The sequence below is a fragment of the Bombina bombina genome, chromosome 1 (genome assembly GCF_027579735.1).
Source record: "Bombina bombina isolate aBomBom1 chromosome 1, aBomBom1.pri, whole genome shotgun sequence".
NCBI lineage: Eukaryota > Metazoa > Chordata > Amphibia > Anura > Bombinatoridae > Bombina > Bombina bombina.
In genome coordinates this window covers 278,354,623-278,375,370 of record NC_069499.1, presented here as the reverse complement: position 1 = coordinate 278,375,370, position 20,748 = coordinate 278,354,623, and positions in this window count along the sequence as shown.

Here is a 20,748-nt window from a genome sequence, read left to right as displayed (position 1 = left end):
AAAAACCACAGTATCAAAAATAAAAAAGAATTACACCTAATCTAATAGCTCTATCAAAATAAATAAGCCCCCCCCCCAAATAAAAAAATCCCTAGCCTACAATAAACTACCAATGGCCCTTAAAAGGGCCTTTTGCGGGGCATTGCCTCAAAGAAATCAGCTCTTTTACCTGTAAAAATAAATACAACCCCCTAAACAGAAAAACCCACCACCCACACAACCAACAGCCCAAATAAAAACCCTATGTAAAAAACCTAAACTCCCCATTGCCCTGAAAAGGGCATTTGGAACAGCCAATAGGATTTTAGCAACTTTAATCCTATTGACTGATTGGAACCTTTCAGCCAATAGGAATTAAAGGGACGCCATCTTGGATGACGTCACTTGCATTCAAGATCCAGTTTACGGCGGAGACCGTATTGAAGAGGAGCTCCTCATCGGATGTCTTCAGGATGGATCCGCTCCTCACCCGATGGATGAAGATAGAAGAGGCTGCATGGATGAAAACTTCGCCGGCTGGATGAAGATGGAAGAGGCCGCCTGGATGAAGACTTCTTGCCGGCTGGATGGATCCTTCAAGCGGAACTTCAAGTACTGTATGTGGATCGTCGGGGGTTAGTGTTAGGTTTATTTAAGGGTTTTTTAGGTGGGTTTTATTTTTAGAGTAGGGTGTGGGCAGTAAAAGAGATAAATGCCCTTTTAAGGGCAATGCCCATATAAATGCCCTTTGCATAGCAATGGGGAGCTTAGCTTTTTAAAATAGGGTTTTTATTTGGGGGGGTTGGTTGTGTGGGTGAGGGGTTTTACTGTTGGGGGGTTGTATTTATTTTTACAGGTAAAAGAGCTGATTTCTTTGGGCAATGCCCCGCAAAAGGCCCTTTTAAGGGGCATTGTTAGTTTATTGTAGGCTAGGGTTTTTTTTATTTTGGGGGGTTATTTTGATAGGACTATTAGATTAGGTGTAATTCTTTTTTATTTTTGATACTGTTTTTTTATTTTTTGTAACTTATTATTTTTTTGTAATTTAGTAATTTTTAATTGTAGATTTAAATAATTTGAGTAGGGTTAGGTTTTTAAATATGTAATATAGTTAACTTAATTGGTAGTTTAATGTAATTGTAGGATAATAGTTAGGGTAGGTTAATTAATAGTTTAATATAGTTTTTTTTTAATTCTACAGGTAAGTTTACATTTATTATAAGATAGGGATATTGTAATTTTAATGTAAAGATAGCGGGTTGTTAGGTTAAGGGGTTAATATATTAATTTAGTTTATGGCGATGTGGGGGGCTGGTGGTTTAGGGGTTAATAGGTTTAGCTAGTGGTAGTAATGTGGGATGCCACGGGTTTAGGGGTTAATACTTTTATTTAGTTGCGGCGGGGTCCGGGAGCGGCCGAATAGGGGTTAATAACATTATGTAGGTGGCGGTGATGTCGGGCGGCAGATTAGGGGTGTTTAGACTTGTGGCTTATGTTAGGGTGTTAGGTGTAAACGTAACTGGTTTTCTACCATAGAAATCAATGGGATATCTGGCAGCATCGAACATAAGCTTTCGCTGCTTTCAGACTCCCATTGATTCCTATGGGATCCGCGGCCTCCAGGGTGGTGGATTGAAAACCAGGTACGCTGGGCGTACTGGTTAACTATTTGATAACTTTTAAAAAGTGTCAAATAGTGCTGAATTTTTATTCGGAACATCTGTAATGACGTAATCATCGATCTGTGTCGGATTAAGACCGGCGGATCGTATGTTACATCACAGATTTCAACTTTTGCCGGTCTGTAGGCTTCAATAACTAGGTCGAATCAAGCTCGCCACAACTACGCTGCGGAATTTCAGCGTATTTGCGGTTGACGGCTTGATAAATATCCCCCTTAGGGTCTAACGGGCTGTCCCTAACATAAATCATTAGTACTGCTATGGATTGGACAGGGGACGATGGACACATGAATGGTCAGACCACCTGCACATCATTACAAACAAAGGAGCTAATTAACCAAACAATATAATTCTTTCCCTCCTTTCCTGTACACTTGTGGTGCCAAACAGCAGGAATTAATGAACAAATCGATTTTTGAAACAATCATTCCTTCTTTGTCTGTTTCATACAATTATGTATTTGGCTGTTTGTGTATCAGATGACTTGACAATTTATTTATTTTTTCCAATGTTCATAATTAATGCTTTTATGGGCAATTGCATTTTAAATTTAATGTCCCTTTAAGTGTGGAAACTGTGGACCAAAAACAAAGAATTGGGTATAAAAAAATATGAGTCTTAAAGTGCGGCATTTGTCAGCTGTCTGCCACTGAATTAGATGTGTAATTATATAAAAGTAAATAGAATGATACAAAAATTAGCCTTAGCTGCTCTTTACATTCAGATGTGCATTTCTAAGCAGATTCTCAGCCTTTGGCATGTTAATTCATTTTTTATCTAATTGATATTCTCTTGACAATCAAATAGAAGTCAGGTTCACGTGTTCAGAAAAAGTCAGCAGAGAGGATGGAAGTGAGCTTATTAAAATGTCACTGTTAGGAGGTAACTGTTGTAAATGTTATTTCATTCTGATCCGATGGTTAAACACGCGCCTACTCTTTCTTTGTATCTTTTCATTTCTGCTTCATCTTTCAGGAGCCTCCAGCTGTCAAATCAGGAATCAGCCTCTCAAAGGTGCCGACAGATTTAGTTTATTAGCTTTTATAATAAAATACGTGCCATTCTGTTAACTGATCATAGTATCAATAGGAAGATGTAAACAATTCATTTGAGATCTGTACATTTAAAAACAGCAAAGACCCAATATAGAAAAGTTCAATTTTAGACCTGTACCCTTCAATGTCATTAAGAAACACCTCGATAATCTAAAAATGAAAAACCAGTCAGGACCTGATCAAATCCCAGCAATGCTGTTGAAGCTCAGTGCGCCGGCAATTGCTAAGCCTGTTGCAACCCTAATTAACGAATCCTTGGTGTCTGGATACATACCCAAACTCTGGAAAACTGCAAGAGTAGTGCCTATTCATAAAAGTGGGGAGTTAACCTTGTTTTCTAACTATCGTCCTATATCACTGCTCCCTGTATTGTCAAAAATCCTAGAAAAATGTTTCCATACGCAATTATGCGAGTATTATCAACTTTCTAACTATCTGACCCCTGATCAATCAGGTTTCAGACCGAATCACTCCACTACAACTGCCCTCCTAAAAGTTTGCAACAACATCCAAACTGCCATGGAACAAGGAGACCTAACTGGAGCTATTTTCCTTGATTTTGCAAAGGCTTTTGACACAGTGGACCATGACCTACTACTTCTCAAACTAAAAAACTCTGGTATTGCTGATCACCCGTTAACCTGGTTTAAATCATATGTATCGGATCGATCACAATATGTCTCTGTCTCTAACAGTGACTCCCTCCCTCTCCCAGTCACATGTGGTATTCCCCAAGGTTCCATTCTCGGCCCCCTACTATTCACATTATTTATAAATGATTTGCCTAATGTCTGCAAATCCTCAACTGTACACATGTACGCAGACGACACGGTAATCTATGCAAACAAATCTGATCTGCTGCAGCTTGAAACAGTGCTCCAAGACCAGTTCACAGAGGTAGAAAAGTGGATCTCGAAAAACAAACTCTTCCTAAACACTGACAAAACGGTCACAATGATCTTTGGAACGGGACCTAAAATACATAAATTACAAAATTCCCATCTTTGCATCAAAACAAAATCCAATTGCACGCTGACCGCAGTCCACTCTTTTAAATACTTAGGTATGTTGTTAGACCCCAATCTATCTTTTGGACTCCACATAGAAAAAATTGCCTCTAAACTTTATCCAAAACTAGGTGCCCTGTACAGAAACAAATCTTGCCTCAGCCCTACAGTAAAGGAAAAGATTGTACAGCAAATGCTGATGCCTATCTTGGATTATGGGGACATAGTATATGCACCTGCTCCGCAAACTCACCTTAATAAACTAAATACGTTATATAACTCGCTCTGCCGCTTTGTGCTACAATGTAACTACAGGACCCACCATTGTGACATGCTAAAAGAACTAAACTGGCTGTCGCTGGAAACCAGACGCACCCTCCATCTTTCCTGCCTTGTCTTTAAGAGCCTTTCTGGGAAGCTCCCACCCTACCTGAGCAGAATGCTCTCCCCTGCTATTCCCACCTCCTATAACCTCCGATCCAATAACAGCACATTATTTAGCTTGCCTCAATACAAAAAAAAAGCAGCTCGATCCTCCTTTTCCTACAGAGCGCCACAATTATGGAATGACCTCCCTCACACTTTAAAAACTTCCCCAAGCCTAAAATCCTTTAAGAGATCCCTCTATACATATCTCAAAACAGAATGCTCCTGTCATGGTTGATTAAATATTTCATACCTGCTCTATGTTAAATGTTTGCATATAATGTGTATTTTTATTATTGTTTTTGTATTTTATTGTACCCTATTGTATCAATGCAATGTTTTGTGGACCCAGGACATACTTGAAAACGAGAGAAATCTCAATGTATCCTTCCTGGTAAAATATTTTATAAATAAATAAATTTAAGTAAATGGAATTGTTTATATAGAAAAAAAAAACACAACTCTCAGCTTGTGTTATATAACAGGTAAGTCCCTATAAAAAATGACATTTTCATTGGATTTTTCAGTTAAAGTGATGGTAAATACAGGAGATTAAAAAACGCTAGGATTTATAATCACTAAAAAGAAACAGTAGTTTCAGTCATCACTTACTAAAAAAGGTTGTTAAACTCACCCTATCTGTGCCGCAGTAGATTGCTAAACTCAACGCTTCCGGGCCACCCAAGGCACAGCAATCTTCTACAATGACGTGACATTTCCACCTCTAAAGCAATAGCTGTGGGTGTCAACTGACATTCTAGCATGGCTATTGGTTTAGACATGGCAACATCACCTCATTGGTAAAGAGCGCCCTGCCGTGGGTGGCCAGAGGTCCTTATTTTAGTGATATACTTAAGGCACAAATAGGGCGAGTTTAGGACCCTATTTATAAAGTGATGACTGAAACTTTTTATTTTTAGTGATGGTAAATCCTAGCGTTTTTTAAACGCTTGCATTTACCTTCACTTTAACTCAAATTTACCTTTCACCCTCCCAGCAACTGAGCCACAAAACAGAAACATGATTCCATAGACAATACATACTTATGTATCCAGTTCATTCATATTTTTGTTTAACAGATCCCCTACATCCAATTCTTTTAGGAAATAGTACCCTACATAAAAGGGACATGAAATTGAACTTTTATGATTCAGATAGAGCAAGCAATTTACTCAAATGATTAAATTGTCTTACATTATTAGTATCTTTTGTTTAAAAGAACAATTAGGTAGGCACAATAGCAACCAATGCAATACTGGGAGCTAGCTAAAGATTGGTAGCTACATACATATGCCTTTTGTCATTGGCTCATCAGATGTGTTGAACTAGCTCCCAGTAGTGCGTTGTTGCTCTGGAGCTGACTTTAACTATGCTCTTTTGAATGGGTTAAACACATTGTAATACACAAGCAACAGTGCAATAATAAAATGCTCAACTGAGAGCATTTTCTTTTTTTCTTTTTTTGTTCATTTAAATAAATAAACTTGTTCTTCCCATAATTAATATATTCTATTTGGGACTCGGTGTTGCCTTTACCAGTGTTTGGTTCAAAATAGATTAGGAGTCGGATACAATGTTTTTTTAAAGATTTATATGAACTTATCTTCAGGAATTCAGAAATAAATTATGACTGCACAGCTTTACTTAAAGGGAATTTAAAACAGGTCCTGCCTAAACCACACACATGCAGATCAAATCCCAAATCGTCTGGATGTGATTCTCTCGTTCCAACATTCAAATGTTGTGTAGATCATACTCTCTAAATCAGAACTACCTCCTCACCTGATTATACTCACTGAGATACCTGGACATAAAACTGTCTCAGGTAGATTACGAGTTGTGCGTTCCTCTTTTAACGCTGAAAAAATGGTAATTTCAGCATTAAAACAGCGACGCAGCCATTACAAGTCTTGTCGGTATAGCTATACCGCAAGCCTTTTACCCTCGTAAAAATGTCGTTTTTCATGGGACTTCCATAGCGCTGCCATTACAAGTTTTGCGGTGAGGCACAAAAGCTTGCATTACAGCCTTTACCGACAAGATCCGTACCGCCATCTGAGAGCAGTAGTTATGAGTTTTACGCAACAAAACTGTTACATAAAACTCATAACTAAACTGTTACAAAGTACACTAAACACCCATAAACTACCAATTAACCCCTAAACCGAGACCCTCCCGCATTGCAAACACTATTTTAAAGTTATTAACTCCTAATCTGCCACTCCCGACATCGCCGCCACTAATAAAATTTATTTACCCCTATTCCGCCACTCCCCGAAACCGCTGCCACTATAATAAACCTATTAACCCCTAAACCGCAAGCCCCCACAATGAAATGTACTAAATTAAACTGTTAACCCCTAAACCGCAAGCTCCCACAACGAAATATACTAAATTTAAATATTAACCCCTAAACCGCAAGCCTCCCCACAACGAAATAGACTAAATTAAACTATTAACCCTTAAAAAGGAAAGCCCCCCAAGTCGCAATAAACTAATTTAAACTAGTAACCCCTAAACCTAACGCCCCCCTAACTTTATATTAAAATTACAATTTCCCTATCTTAAATTAAATTAAAACTTACCTGTTAAATTAAAAAACTAAGTTTAAACTACCAATTGATGAAAACTAAAATACACATTAAAAAAAATCCTAACACTACTATAAAAATTACAAAGTATCTAATTACAAAAAATAAAAAATAATAAATTACAAAAAATAACAAACACTAAATTATGAAAAATAACAAACTAAATTATGCAAAATAAAAAAGAATTACACCTAATTTAATAGCTCTATCAAAATAAAAAAGCCCCCCCAAAATAAATAAAACCCTAGCCTAAAATAAACTACTAATAGGCATTAAAAGGGCCTTTTGTGGGACAGTGCCCCAAAGAAATCAGCTCTTTTACCTGTAAAAAAACACAGCCAACCAACCCCCCAAAATAATAAACATGGTCATTGCCCTTTAAAGGGCATTCAGCTCTTTTGCTTTTCCTGAAAAGGGCATTCAGCTTTTTTACGAAAAGTCAAAACCCTAAACTAAACTAAACTAAAGATAAACCCACCCAAAAAAGTAAAAAAAAATCCTAACACTAACCCCCGAAGATCCACTTACAGTTCCTGAAGTCCGGACATCCAGGCGGTGAAAAGTCTTCATTCAGACGGCAAGGTCTTTATCCATTCAGGCGGCGTCTTCTATCTTCATCCAGACGGCATCTTCTATATTCATCCCGGCGGCAAGCTGGTCCATCCTGAAGTTATTCGGCGTGGAGTATCCTCTTCATACGGTCGCCGCTGTATACTGAATCTTAAATGCAAGGGAGCCTTTTCAAAATGGCGTCAGTTGCATTCCTATTGGCTGATTTGATTTAAACAGCCAATAGAATTTCAGAAGCTCTCATCCTATTGGCTGTTCAAATAGGTTCAGAAGCTCTGAACCAAAAATGGGCCAGCTCCTAAGCATACATTCTTGCTTTTTCAGATAAAAATACCAAGGCCTAGATTTAGAGTTTGGCGGTAGCCGTGAAAACCAGCGTTAGAGGCTCCTAACGCTAGTTTTAGGCTACCGCCGGTATTTGGAGTCAGTCAAAAAAGGGTCTAACGCTCACTTTTCAGCCGCAACTTTTCCATACCGCAGATCCCCTTACGTAAATTGCGTATCCTATCTTTTCAATGGGATCTTTCTAACTCCGGTATTTAGAGTCGTGTCTGAAGTGAGCGTTAGAATTCTAACGACAAAACTCCAGCCGCAGAAAAAAGTCAGTAGTTAAGAGCTTTCTGGGCTAACGCTGGTTTATAAAGCTCTTAACTACTGTGCTCTAAAGTACACTAACACCCATAAACTACCTATGTACCCCTAAACCGAGGCCCCCCCACACTCAATTACATTTTTTTAACCCCTAATCTGCCGACCACCACCTACGTTATACTTATGTAAGCCTAATCTGCTGCCCCTAACATCGCCGACCCCTATATTATATTTATTAACCCCTAACCTGCCCCCCACAACGTCGCAGCCAGCTACCTACACTTATTAACTCCTAATCTGCCGTCCGCACGCCGCCGCCAGCTACATTATAGCTATGTACCCCTAATCTGCTGCCCCTAACACTGCTGACCCCTATATTATATTTATTAACCCCTAACCTGCCCCCCACAACGTCGCCGCCAGCTACCTACAATAATTAACCCCTAATCTGCCGAACGCAAAGAGCCGCCACCTACATTATAGCTATGTACCCCTAATCTGCTGCACCTAACACCGCCGACCCCTATATTATATTTATTAACCCCTAATCTGCCCTCCCTAACATCGCCGACACCTAACTTCAATTATTAACCCCTAATCTGCCGACCGAATCTCGCCGCTATTCTAATAAATGTATTAACCCCTAAAGCTAAGTCTAACCCTAACACTAACACCCCCCTAACTTAAATATAATTTTAATCTAACGAAATTAATTAACTCTTATTAAATAAATTATTCCTATTTAAAGCTAAATACTTACCTGTAAAATAAATCCTAATATAGCTACAATATAAATTATAATTATATTATAGCTATTTTAGGATTAATATTTATTTTACAGGTAACTTTGTATTTATTTTAACCAGGTACAATAGCTATTAAATAGTTAAGAACTATTTAATAGCTAAAATAGTTAAAATAATTACAAAATTACCTGTAAAATAAATCCTAACCTAAGTTACAATTAAACCTAACACTACACTATCAATAAATTAATTAAATAAAATACCTACAATTACCTACAAATAAACCTAACACTACACTATCAATAAATTAATTAAATACAATACCTACAAATAACTACAATGAAATTAAGGTAGGAAAATTCTGATTGGCTGATGGAATCAGCCAATCAGAATCAAGTTCAATCCGATTGGCTGATTCAATCAGCCAATCAGATTGAGCTCGCATTCTATTGGCTGTTCCGATCAGCCAATAGAATGCAAGCTCAATCTGATTGGCTGATCGGATCAGCCAATCGGATTGAACTTGATTCTGATTGGCTGATTCCATCAGCCAATCAGAATTTTCCTACCTTAATTCCGATTGGCTGATAGAATCCTATCAGCCAATCGGAATTCGAGGGACGCCATCTTGGATGACGTCCCTTAAAGGAAACGTCATTCGTCGGGAAGTCGTCGTCGGAAGAAGATGGGTCCACGGTGGAGGTCTTCAAGATGGAGCCGGTCCTCATCGGATGAAGATAGAAGATGCCGCTTGGAAGAAGATGGTTGCTGGTCCGGATCTACTATTCTTCCCGGATAGGATGAAGACTTTGGAGCCTCTTCTGGACTTCTTCAGCCGTCGGATGATGGATGTCTAGCCCCCGCTTGGGCTTAGATGAAGATATCGGAGCCAGGACGGATCAGTGATACCTGGTATGGTGAAGATAAGGTAGGAAGATCTTCAGGGGCATAGTGTTAGGTTTATTTAAGGGGGGTTTGGGTTAGATTAGGGGTATGTGGGTGGTGGGTTGTAATGTTGGGGGGGGTATTGTATGTGTTTTTTTACAGGAAAAAGAGCTGAATTTCTTGGGGCATGCCCCGCAAAGGGCCCTGTTCAGGGCTGGTAAGGTAAAAGAGCTTTGAACTTTAGTAATTTAGAATAGGGTAGGGCATTTTTTTATTTTGGGGGGCTTTGTTATTTTATTAGGGGGCTTAGAGTAGGTGTAATTAGTTTAAAATTGTTGTAATATTTTTCTTATGTTTGTAAATATTTTTTTATTTTTTGTAACTTAGTTCTTTTTTATTTTTTGTACTTTAGTTAGTTTATTTCATTGTAGTTATTTGTAGGTATTGTATTTAATTAATTTATTGATAGTGTAGTGTTAGGTTTAATTGTAGGTAATTGTAGGTATTTTATTTAATTAATTTATTGATAGTGTAGTGTTAGGTTAAATTGTAACTTAGGTTAGGATTTATTTTACAGGTAATTTTGTAATTATTTTAACTATTTTAGCTATTAAATAGTTCTTAACTATTTAATAGCTATTGTACCTGGTTAAAATAAATACAAAGTTACCTGTAAAATAAATATTAATCCTAAAATAGCTATAATATAATTATAATTTATATTGTAGCTATATTAGGATTTATTTTACAGGTAAGTATTTAGCTTTAAATAGGAATAATTTATTTAATAAGAGTTAATTAATTTCATTAGATTAAAATTATATTTAAGTTAGGGGGGTGTTAGTGTTAGGGTTAGACTTAGCTTTAGGGGTTAATACATTTATTAGAATAGCGGTGAGCTCCAGTCGGCAGATTAGGTTTTAATGTTTGAAGTTAGCTGTCGGCGATGTTAGGGAGGGCAGATTAGGGGTTAATACTATTTATTATAGGGTTAGTGAGGCGGATTAGGGGTTAATAACTTTATTATAATAGCGGTGCAGTCCACTCGGCAGATTAGGGGTTAATAAGTGTAGGCAGGTGGAGGCGACGTTGTGGGGGGCAGATTAGGGGTTAATAAATATAATATAGGGGTCGGCGGTGTTAGGGGCAGTAGATTAGGGGTACATAGGGATAATGTAAGTAGCGGCGGTTTACGGAGCGGCAGATTAGGGGTTAAAAATAATATGCAGGGGTCAGCGATAGCGGGGGCGGCAGAATAGGGGTTAATACGTGTAAGGTTAGGGGTGTTTAGACTCGGGGTACATGTTAGGGTGTTAGGTGCAGACGTAGGAAGTGTTTCCCCATAGACAACAATGGGGCTGCGTTAGGAGCTGAACGCGGCTTTTTTGCAGGTGTTAGGTTTTTTTTCAGCTCAAACAGCCCCATTGTTTCCTATGGGGGAATCGTGCACGAGCACGTTTTTGAGGCTGGCCGCGTTCGTAAGCAACTCTGGTATCGAGAGTTGAAGTTGCGTTAAATATGCTCTACGCTCCTTTTTTGGAGCCTAACGCAGCCATTCTGTGGACTCTCAATACCAGAGTTATTTTAAAGGTGCGGGCAGAAAAAAACCAGCGTTAGCTACGCGGGTCGTTACCGACAAAACTCTAAATCTAGCCGCAAGAGAATGTAAGCTCCTAAGCTTTCATTCTTGCTTTTTCAGATAAAAATACCAAGAGCACGAAGAAAAATTCAGTCAGTTATAATGTTGATTAAAATTGTATGCTCTATCTGAATAATGAAAGTTTAATTTTAACTAGACTGTACCTTTAAGAGGAACATTTATTCTACTATTTGAATGTCAATATTCTAATATTTGCAAAACCCTAGCCAATATTTAGTTGCCTATATTACAAGGGGAGTGTTATTGTTAGTGCTATCCATATCGAAACCCTGTTCCATTTAGTATTACAAGTCAATAGTGAAAAAGATTTACCAGAAAATCTTAACACAGCCAGTGGCGTCACTAGGGTTGGTGTCACCCGGTGCGGTAAGTTATGGTGTCACCCCCGCCCCCCCCCCCCAGAAAGCAGACACACACAAAAACACAGGCAAACACACATACAAACACTCAGACATACTTAAAACATACTCAGATGCACACACAAACACTCGGAAACACACTCAGATACACACACAAAAACTCAGACACACACATACAAAATATGTAAACTGCACTGCATTAATTATAAAGCTCATGCCTAGAGCTGCTCCCTGGCTCAGCAGAGCATCAAATGAAAGATAAACAGAGCACTCTAAAATAAATCACTAAAGAAAAGTTTTAGGTGCAAACAATGAAAATTCTGCTCTCTGACTCTGTTCCAAGTCTGTCAGTGCACAGCCCCGGGCCGCGTGCCTACCGCTTCTTATGGCCAATCACCTCTGCACTCTGCCCACCCCCAGACCCCCGCCCACCCTCCTACCTGTTCAGTGTGCACTTAGTGTACCGTAACCGTAATGGTCTGGTGGGCATCATACGTGGCTCCTTCACTTTAAAGACAGTGTCAAACAGTCATGCGGTCAGGTGCCAGGCATCTCCTCATGATTTGCCAGTTCCCGTTTAGAGAGACAGCACAGCAGTGAGTGACTCCACTGCTCCACATGTCACTGAGCAGTGAGCACAGATAGGCAGGCAGGTTTAGGCTAGCAGCGCAACTTTGCAAGCCCCACGGCATGCCCACAACATTCATAGCGAAATTGGGCAGGGGAGAAGCAAAGTACAAACAAGCAAAAGCAGCCGGGAAAACTATTTGTTGAAATTGCAGCACTGGCTCAAGGGGCAAAAAAATTGTGTGTCTACATCTTCCCCAGTCCCACCAATGTTCATAAATGCCAGCCCCTCTAATAAAAAAAAAATCTGTTCATCTCAACATTGTATTTCTTTGAATTTCAATAAAATTAAAAAAAAAAAAAAAAAAAAAAAAAAATTTTTTTTTTTTTTTTTTTTGGTGTCACCCCCTGGTGGGTGTCACCCGGGTGCGGCCCGCCCCCCCCGCCCCCCCCTAGTGACGCCACTGAACACAGCTAACATTTTTTTTAATGTGCACTATACTTTCAATAGATAGCACAGGGTGCACTATCATCGCTTATGGGGTTAGTTATGAGTTGAGCCTGAGCACATCACAGAATAGTGCTGGAAAATTTAGCGAGTTTGGAGAACTTAAAGGACCAGTAAATACAGTATATTTGCTTTATCGTCAAATGCATGATAAAAAGACAACGCAATAGCACTTAGGGGCCGATTTATTGAGTCTGACAGACATGATCTGCTATAGCGATCATGTCCGCCCGACATTGCTGAATGCCGACAGCATACGCTGTCGGCATTTAACATTGCACAAGCAGTTCTGGTGAACTGCTGGTGAAATGCTTGTGCAATGCTGCCCCCTGCAGATTTGCGGCCGCTAGCAGGGGGTGTCAATCAACCCGATCGTATGAGATCGGGCTGATTGCTGTATGCCACCTCAGAGGTGGCGTATAAGTTAAGGAGCAACGGTCTTAAGACCGCTGCTTCTTAACTTCTGTTTCTGGCGAGCTTGAAGGCTCGCGCAGAAACAGATGAATCTGGCCCCATTTGGGCCATGATAACTCGACCCTTTAGGGGCCTATTTATTATGGTACGAGCGGACATGATCCAATATAGCGCATCATGTCCGCTGCACATCGATAAATGCCGACGGCATACACTGTAGCCATTTTATATTGCACCAGCAGTTCTTGTGAACTGTTGGTGCAATGCCGCCCCTTCAGATTTGCGGCCAATCGACCGCTAGCAGGGGATGTCAATCAAGCAGGCGGACAGGTTATGAAGCAGCGGTCTTTAGACCGCTGCTTCATAACTTCTGTTTTGGGCGAGTCTGAAGGCTCGCCGGAAACATGGGGCATCAAGTATGCCCCTTAGACTGAACTTCAAATAAGTAGATTTTTTTTCCAAAATGTCTATTTCCACTCCCCCTGTATCATGTGACAGCCATCAGCCAATCACAAATGCATATTCGTATATTCTGTGAATTCTTGCACATGCTCAGTTGGAGCTGGTGACTCAAAAAGTGTAAATATAAAAAGACTGTGCACATTTTGTTAATGGAAGTATTTTGGAAAGTTTATTAAAATTGCATGCTCTATCTGAATTATGAAAGTTTAATTTTGAATTGAGTGTCCCTTAAAGTAAAGTTTTAAAGGGACATGAAACCCAAAAATGTTCTTTCATGATTGAGGTAGAACATACAATTTTAAACAACGTTCCAGTTTACTTCTATTATCAAATTTGTTTCATTCTCTTGGTATAATTTGTTGAAGGAGCAGCAATGCACTACTGGTTTCTAACTGAACACATGGGTAAGCCAATAACAATCGGTATATATATGCAGCCACTAATCAGCAGCTATAACCTAGGTTATTTGCTGCTCCTGAGCTTACATAGATAAACCATTCAGCAAAGGATAATAAGGGAAGCAATCAAATTAAATAATAGAAGTAAATTGGAAAGTTGTTTAAAATTGTATGCTCTATCTGAATAATTAAATAAATATTTTGTCCCTTTAAGGCATTAATATATACACAAAAGACAGGCATAATATTTTTAAAATGCTATTCACTCATACAAATAAAATATATTATACTAGTCCTAAAGCCCGTTCACACGGGCCATTTTTTGCAGTACAGTGGTCCCACATCTTGCGTTCTCTCCCTCCCACTCTCGTTTGCTTTCTCTCTCTCCCCCCTCTCTTTTGCGCTCTCTCTCCCCCTCTTTTGAGCTCTCTCTCTGTCATATATATACACTGAGATACTGTCCCTTTAAGGCAGCCCTATAAACTCCCATCATGCCTAGGGCTCCTTGCTGATAGTTTTATTCAGTGTAGCTAAGTTTCTCAAGGACTGAAGCTGACTCTGTGCAATTAACTTTTGGCTCCACAGCTCATACGCTGTATTTATTGTCTATAAACTTTGATATTGGGAAATATCGCTATATCCAATATCTGACATTACAAAATACAACTTCAAATGAACTTTCTTATATATTCGTTTGCTCTACAAGAGGATACATATTAATGCAGTTGGCATTTCCAAGCAAAGACAAGGCAAAGAACCAAAACCTTCCTTACAACTAAACCAACTCTGTGTTCCACTCCGTTCCAATCGGAATACTCACAAACCGAAGATACCGCAAATAAGTTAAAGAGCAGCGGCACTTCTCCCCTCCTGCTTGCCTGTCAGCAATTCTGCAATCACGATTGGTTCATTCACACAGACCTCCACCGTGACGTCACACGCTCTCCGGACCGCTCACACTGTGTGAATCCCTGCAGCTGCTGGGTGCGGCTCCGATTTCCAGGCAGCACGCCAAGTTACTAGCAGGAAGGCATTGTTTGGAAGCTCTCTAAAGGTACACTGCAATTATATAACGACTTGTAACAAATATTGTTGCCATTATCACCGAACATTAACATCTTATTGAACTGTTTATTCTCCTACCATTATATTAAATCAATACAGTGGTTACTTGTTGCACGAGAGTTACAATTCATAGAGACACTACTTATATCTTCTCATCCACAAGAAGTTATCCTCTTAACAACAGGAGCAATCCATCCTCTCCTGTAACCAAATAATCATCAATAATCTTGAATTATTATATTTCATCAGCTCTTTACTCTGCAGTTGTGATCCAAACCAATTATTCATTCAGTAACCACGTGTAGTACTCCCAGCTGCCTCACATAACTATCAGCCTATATAAAAGAATGGATCCAGCAGAGATACCCACCGTTGTTTATAACTTACTTAACCCAACAAGTGGATCAGTTGAGACATGGTCTAAGAGAAGTAAAATTACAGAACGAGACCTTACATACCATCATTAGAGATAACACTCCTGAACCCCAGGTTTCACTACCAGAGAAGTTTTCAGGTGATCGTACAATGTACAGACAGTTCAGAAATTCTTGTTTACTTCTTTTTCAGATGAGACCTAAAACTTATCATAATGAGAGAATTAAAGTCATGACAGTCATATCATTTCTCAGAGGTGAACCTAGATATTTTTCGAAAATGATGATCCCGTTCTGGGTTCTTTGAATGATTTTTTCTCCCAGATGAGCACTCTTTATGAAGATACTCAAAAGCAGATCACTGCGGAAAATTTGATGAGATCTCTAAAACAGGGACGTAGACCAGTTGAGGAATACCTCACAGAATTTAAACTTTACTCAAAAGACTCTGAATGGAGTGATGTGGCACTCCGTAACCAGTATCGAATTGGACTCAGTGAACCATTAAAGGATGAGCTCGCTAGAGCTGACACTCCCAGATCTCTTCAGGCTTTAATTGATCTCTCTATCAAGATAGATAGACGTCTTAGGGAGAGACGTGCAGAACGTCAACATACTGATACTCCCTATCGTACTTACAGTTCACATCAAACTGCTTCTACCACTAAGGACACTACTGTTCCAATGGAGATTGGTTTCACTAAGGGTCCATTATCACCGGACGAAAGGCTTCGTAGGAAGAGGTTGAATCTTTGTATGTATTGTGGTTCTCCTAATCATACTGTCAAGGAATGCACTGCTTTACAACGTCAAAGACCCAGTAAGTTCCTACCTGTAAAAAACTGTTTTTCAAACCAAATCATTGATTCAGCTTACTGTACTCTTTCTGTTTCCTTGCAGTGGGATCGCCAAGCACTCACAACTAGTGCCATCATTGATTCAGGAGCACACTCAAATTTCATTGATGTAGCATTAATTAAAAATAATAAAATTCCACTGCATAAGAAAAAGATTCCAGTTTCTATTCGTGTCATTGATGGGTCTATTGTCACTTTAGTCACGCATGAAACAATACCATTGAGAATGATTACATCTAAGGGTCATTCTGAACTCATTTCCTTCGATGTTATTTCATCTCCTCTCTTCCCCTTAGTCTTGGGTATGTCCTGGTTACAAATACACCAACCTAACATATCATGGAAAGATTTATTAGTTGATTTTGATTCAAGTTACTGTGAAAATAACTGCATCCAATACTATCCCAATCTACTCAGCAGTCCTAGTACTCTCCCAACTATTCCAGAAGTCTACCATGACTACATGGATGTATTTGATAAGAAGGAAGCAGACACTTTGCCACCTCACCGCATATATGACTGCCCTATTGAACTCATACCAGGCTCCACTATTCCATTTGGCCATATCTATCCACTTTCACAACCCGAATTGGAGCATTTGAAGTCTTATCTGGAAGATAACCTCAAGAAAGGTTTTATTAGGCCTTCTACTTCTCCTGCTGGAGCAGGCATATTTTTTGTGAAAAATAAAGATAATTCTCTTCGACCCATTATCGATTATCGTCAACTCAATAAAAGGACCATCAAGAATAGATACCCTCTACCCCTCATTCCTGAGATGGTAGAGAGACTCAGAGAAGCGAAAATATACACCAAGCTTGATCTAAGAGGAGCGTACAATCTTGTACAGATCCGTGAAGGCGATGAGTGGTTGACCGCCTTCCGGACAAGATACGGACTTTTTGAATATCTCGTCATGCCTTTCGGCCTATGCAATGCCCCAGCCACGTTCCAGCTATTCATTAATGACATCTTTAGGGACTTGCTGGACGTGTGCTTGGTGGTTTATTTGGATGACATCCTCATCTATTCAAGGAATATACAGGAGCATGTGAAGCATGTGCGATGGGTCTTGGATAGGCTACGTGTTCATCTTTTTGCTAAACCAGAAAAATGTCTTTTTAATGTGACTGAACTCTCTTTCCTTGGTTATCAAATCACACCAAATGGTCTAAGGATGGAGGATAACAAGGTTGATGCGATCCTAAATTGGCCTACACCCACTTCAAAAAAGGAGGTGCAAAGATTTCTCGGCTTCGCCAATTTTTACCGGAAATTTATTAAAGGTTTTTCACAGATAGTTAAACCCCTTTCATCACTCACAGGTAACCAATCCTCATTTCAATGGAATGAACAAGCACAAGTCTCATTCGATTCTCTTAAGACATCATTCTCTTCTGCACCTATTCTGCATTTCCCTAATCCTGATCTACCATATATATTGGAAGTTGATGCGTCCAATTATGCTATTGGAGCCATATTATCTCAACAAATTTCTCCTACGGATCCGATTCATCCAGTAGCTTTCTTTTCAAAACTAATGACTTCGGCAGAAAGGAACTACTCCATAGGAGAGAAAGAGCTTCTCGTCATTAGAAAATCATTGGAACACTGGCGCCACCTTTTAGAAGGAACGACTATTCCTATAATCATATACACTGATCATCGCAATTTAGAATATTTGCAGTCTAGTAAAACTCTCTCTGCTCGTCAACTCAGATGGAGTTTATACTTCACTAGATTCAACTTCCATATCACTTACCGTCCTGGTACAAAGAATGGGAAGGCGGACGCGCTGTCAAGATCTCCAAGAGCTCCCTCTGATGACATTCCAATGCAAACAATACTTCCTTCAAAACATTTCTTGGGTTTAAATCAAGTACTGACTGACGTTATCTATTCATCACAACAAGATGATACCTCCATCCCATTAGAGGCTCTTCATAAAGCTAACGATGGACTATACTATAAAGAAGACAGGATTTATATCCCACCTAATATCAGGGATTCCTTGATTTCAACACATCATGATTCACCACTAGCGGGCCATCCAGGGATTAGCAGAACTACAGAATTAATTGGCAGGAACTACTGGTGGCCTAAAATGACTTCTTCTGTAACAGACTTTATAAATTCTTGTCATGTTTGTGCGACTTCAAAACCACAAAAATCACGTCCTTATGGATTCTTAAAACCACTCCCTATTCCTGATCGACCTTGGGAGTCTGTGGGGATGGATTTTATTGTTGATTTGCCAACATCGTCCAATCATAATACCATACTTGTAGTAGTAGATCTTTTTACGAAGATGGCACACTTCATACCCTACAAGAAACTCCCTACTGCTTCACAGACAGCTTATCTCTTTATGAAAGAAGTGGTAAGACTACATGGAATACCTAAAGTTGTTATCACAGATCGAGGAAGCCAGTTCATGTCAAAATTTTGGAAAGAACTTTGTAATATTCTCAAGATTGATCATCGCTGCAGTACTGCCTACCATCCGCAGACAAACGGTCAAACCGAAAGAGTCAACCAGTGGTTGGAGCAGTATATCCGCTGTTATTGCTCTTACCACCAAGATCAATGGTTGGATAACTTATATACTGCTGAGTTCGCATACAATAATCTACAGAATGCTTCCACTAAATTTTCACCATTTTTCGCCAATTATGGGTACCACCCAGTCTTCCATTTACATACTCAAACACCATCTACTTCTCCTCTTGTTAGTGACTCCGTTAATTCACTCTCGGACACTTTCTCTCATCTAAGGGACAACATCAAGACTGCTCAGGAAAAACAGCGACATTATTACGACGCTAAAAGAAGAGATCCACCTATTTATAAGGTGGGGGATAGGGTCTGGTTATCAACTAAGTTTCTCAAATTGAAGTTACCCTGCAAGAAATTCTCCCAATTGTTCATTGGACCTTTCAACATTCTTGCTGTCATCAATGAAAACGCTGTCAAGTTGGATCTTCCTATCTCCTATCGCATACATTCGACATTTCATGTTTCTCTCATTAAACCTTACTATCCGACCAGACAACAAACTTCTGACAGAGAACCAACGCCGATTCTCAATGATGATGACATCTATGAAGTCAAGGACATATTGGATTCTCGTCGCTATAGGGGTTCTTTACAGTATTTGATCCGATGGAAGGGGTTTCCACCCGAGGATGATACATGGGAACCTTCCTCTAACATTAATGCCTCTCGATTGATTTCGCGTTTCCACCAGCTTCACCCTGATAGACCAGCTCCTTTGGCTGCGGTGCAGCCACTTTGACGGGGGGATCTGTCATATATATACACTGAGATACTGTCCCTTTAAGGCAGCCCTATAAACTCCCATCATGCCTAGGGCTCCTTGCTGATAGTTTTATTCAGTGTAGCTAAGTTTCTCAAGGACTGAAGCTGACTCTGCAATTAACTTTTGGCTCCACAGCTCATACGCTGTATTTATTGTCTATAAACTTTGATATTGGGAAATATCGCTATATCCAATATCTGACATTACAAAATACAACTTCAAATGAACTTTCTTATATATTCGTTTGCTCTACAAGAGGATACATATTAATGCAGTTGGCATTTCCAAGCAAAGACAAGGCAAAGAACCAAAACCTTCCTTACAACTAAACCAACTCTGTGTTCCACTCCGTTCCAATCGGAATACTCACAAACCGAAGATACCGCAAATAAGTTAAAGAGCAGCGGCACTTCTCCCCTCCTGCTTGCCTGTCAGCAATTCTGCAATCACGATTGGTTCATTCACACAGACCTCCACCGTGACGTCACACGCTCTCCGGACCGCTCACACTGTGTGAATCCCTGCAGTTGCTGGGTGCGGCTCCGATTTCCAGGCAGCACGCCAAGTTACTAGCAGGAAGGCATTGTTTGGAAGCTCTCTAAAGGTACACTGCAATTATATAACGACTTGTAACAAATATTGTTGCCATTATCACCGAACATTAACATCTTATTGAACTGTTTATTCTCCTACCATTATATTAAATCAATACAGTGGTTACTTGTTGCACGAGAGTTACAATTCATAGAGACACTACTTATATCTTCTCATCCACAAGAATTTATCCTCTTAACAACAGGAGCAATCCATCCTCTCCTGTAACCAAATAATCATCAATAATCTTGAATTATTATATTTCATCAGCTCTTTACTCTGCAGTTGTGATCCAAACCAATTATTCATTCAGTAACCACGTGTAGTACTCCCAGCTGCCTCACACTCTCCCCCCTCTCTTTTGCGCTCTCTCTTCCCCCCCTCTCTCTTTTGCACTCTCTCCCCCCCTCTTTTGCGCTCTCTCTCCCTCTCTATCTCCCCTCTCTCTCTATCTCCCCTCTCTCTTTCTCTCTCTCCCCTCTCCCTCTGTCTCTCTCCATCTCCCCTCTCTCTCTCTCTCCCCTCTCTCTCTCACTCTCTCTCTCTCCCCTCTCTCTTTCTCCTCTCTCTCTCTCTCTATCTCCCCTCTCTCTCTCTCTCTCTCTCTCTCTCCCCTCTCTTTCGCTCCCCTCTCTCTCT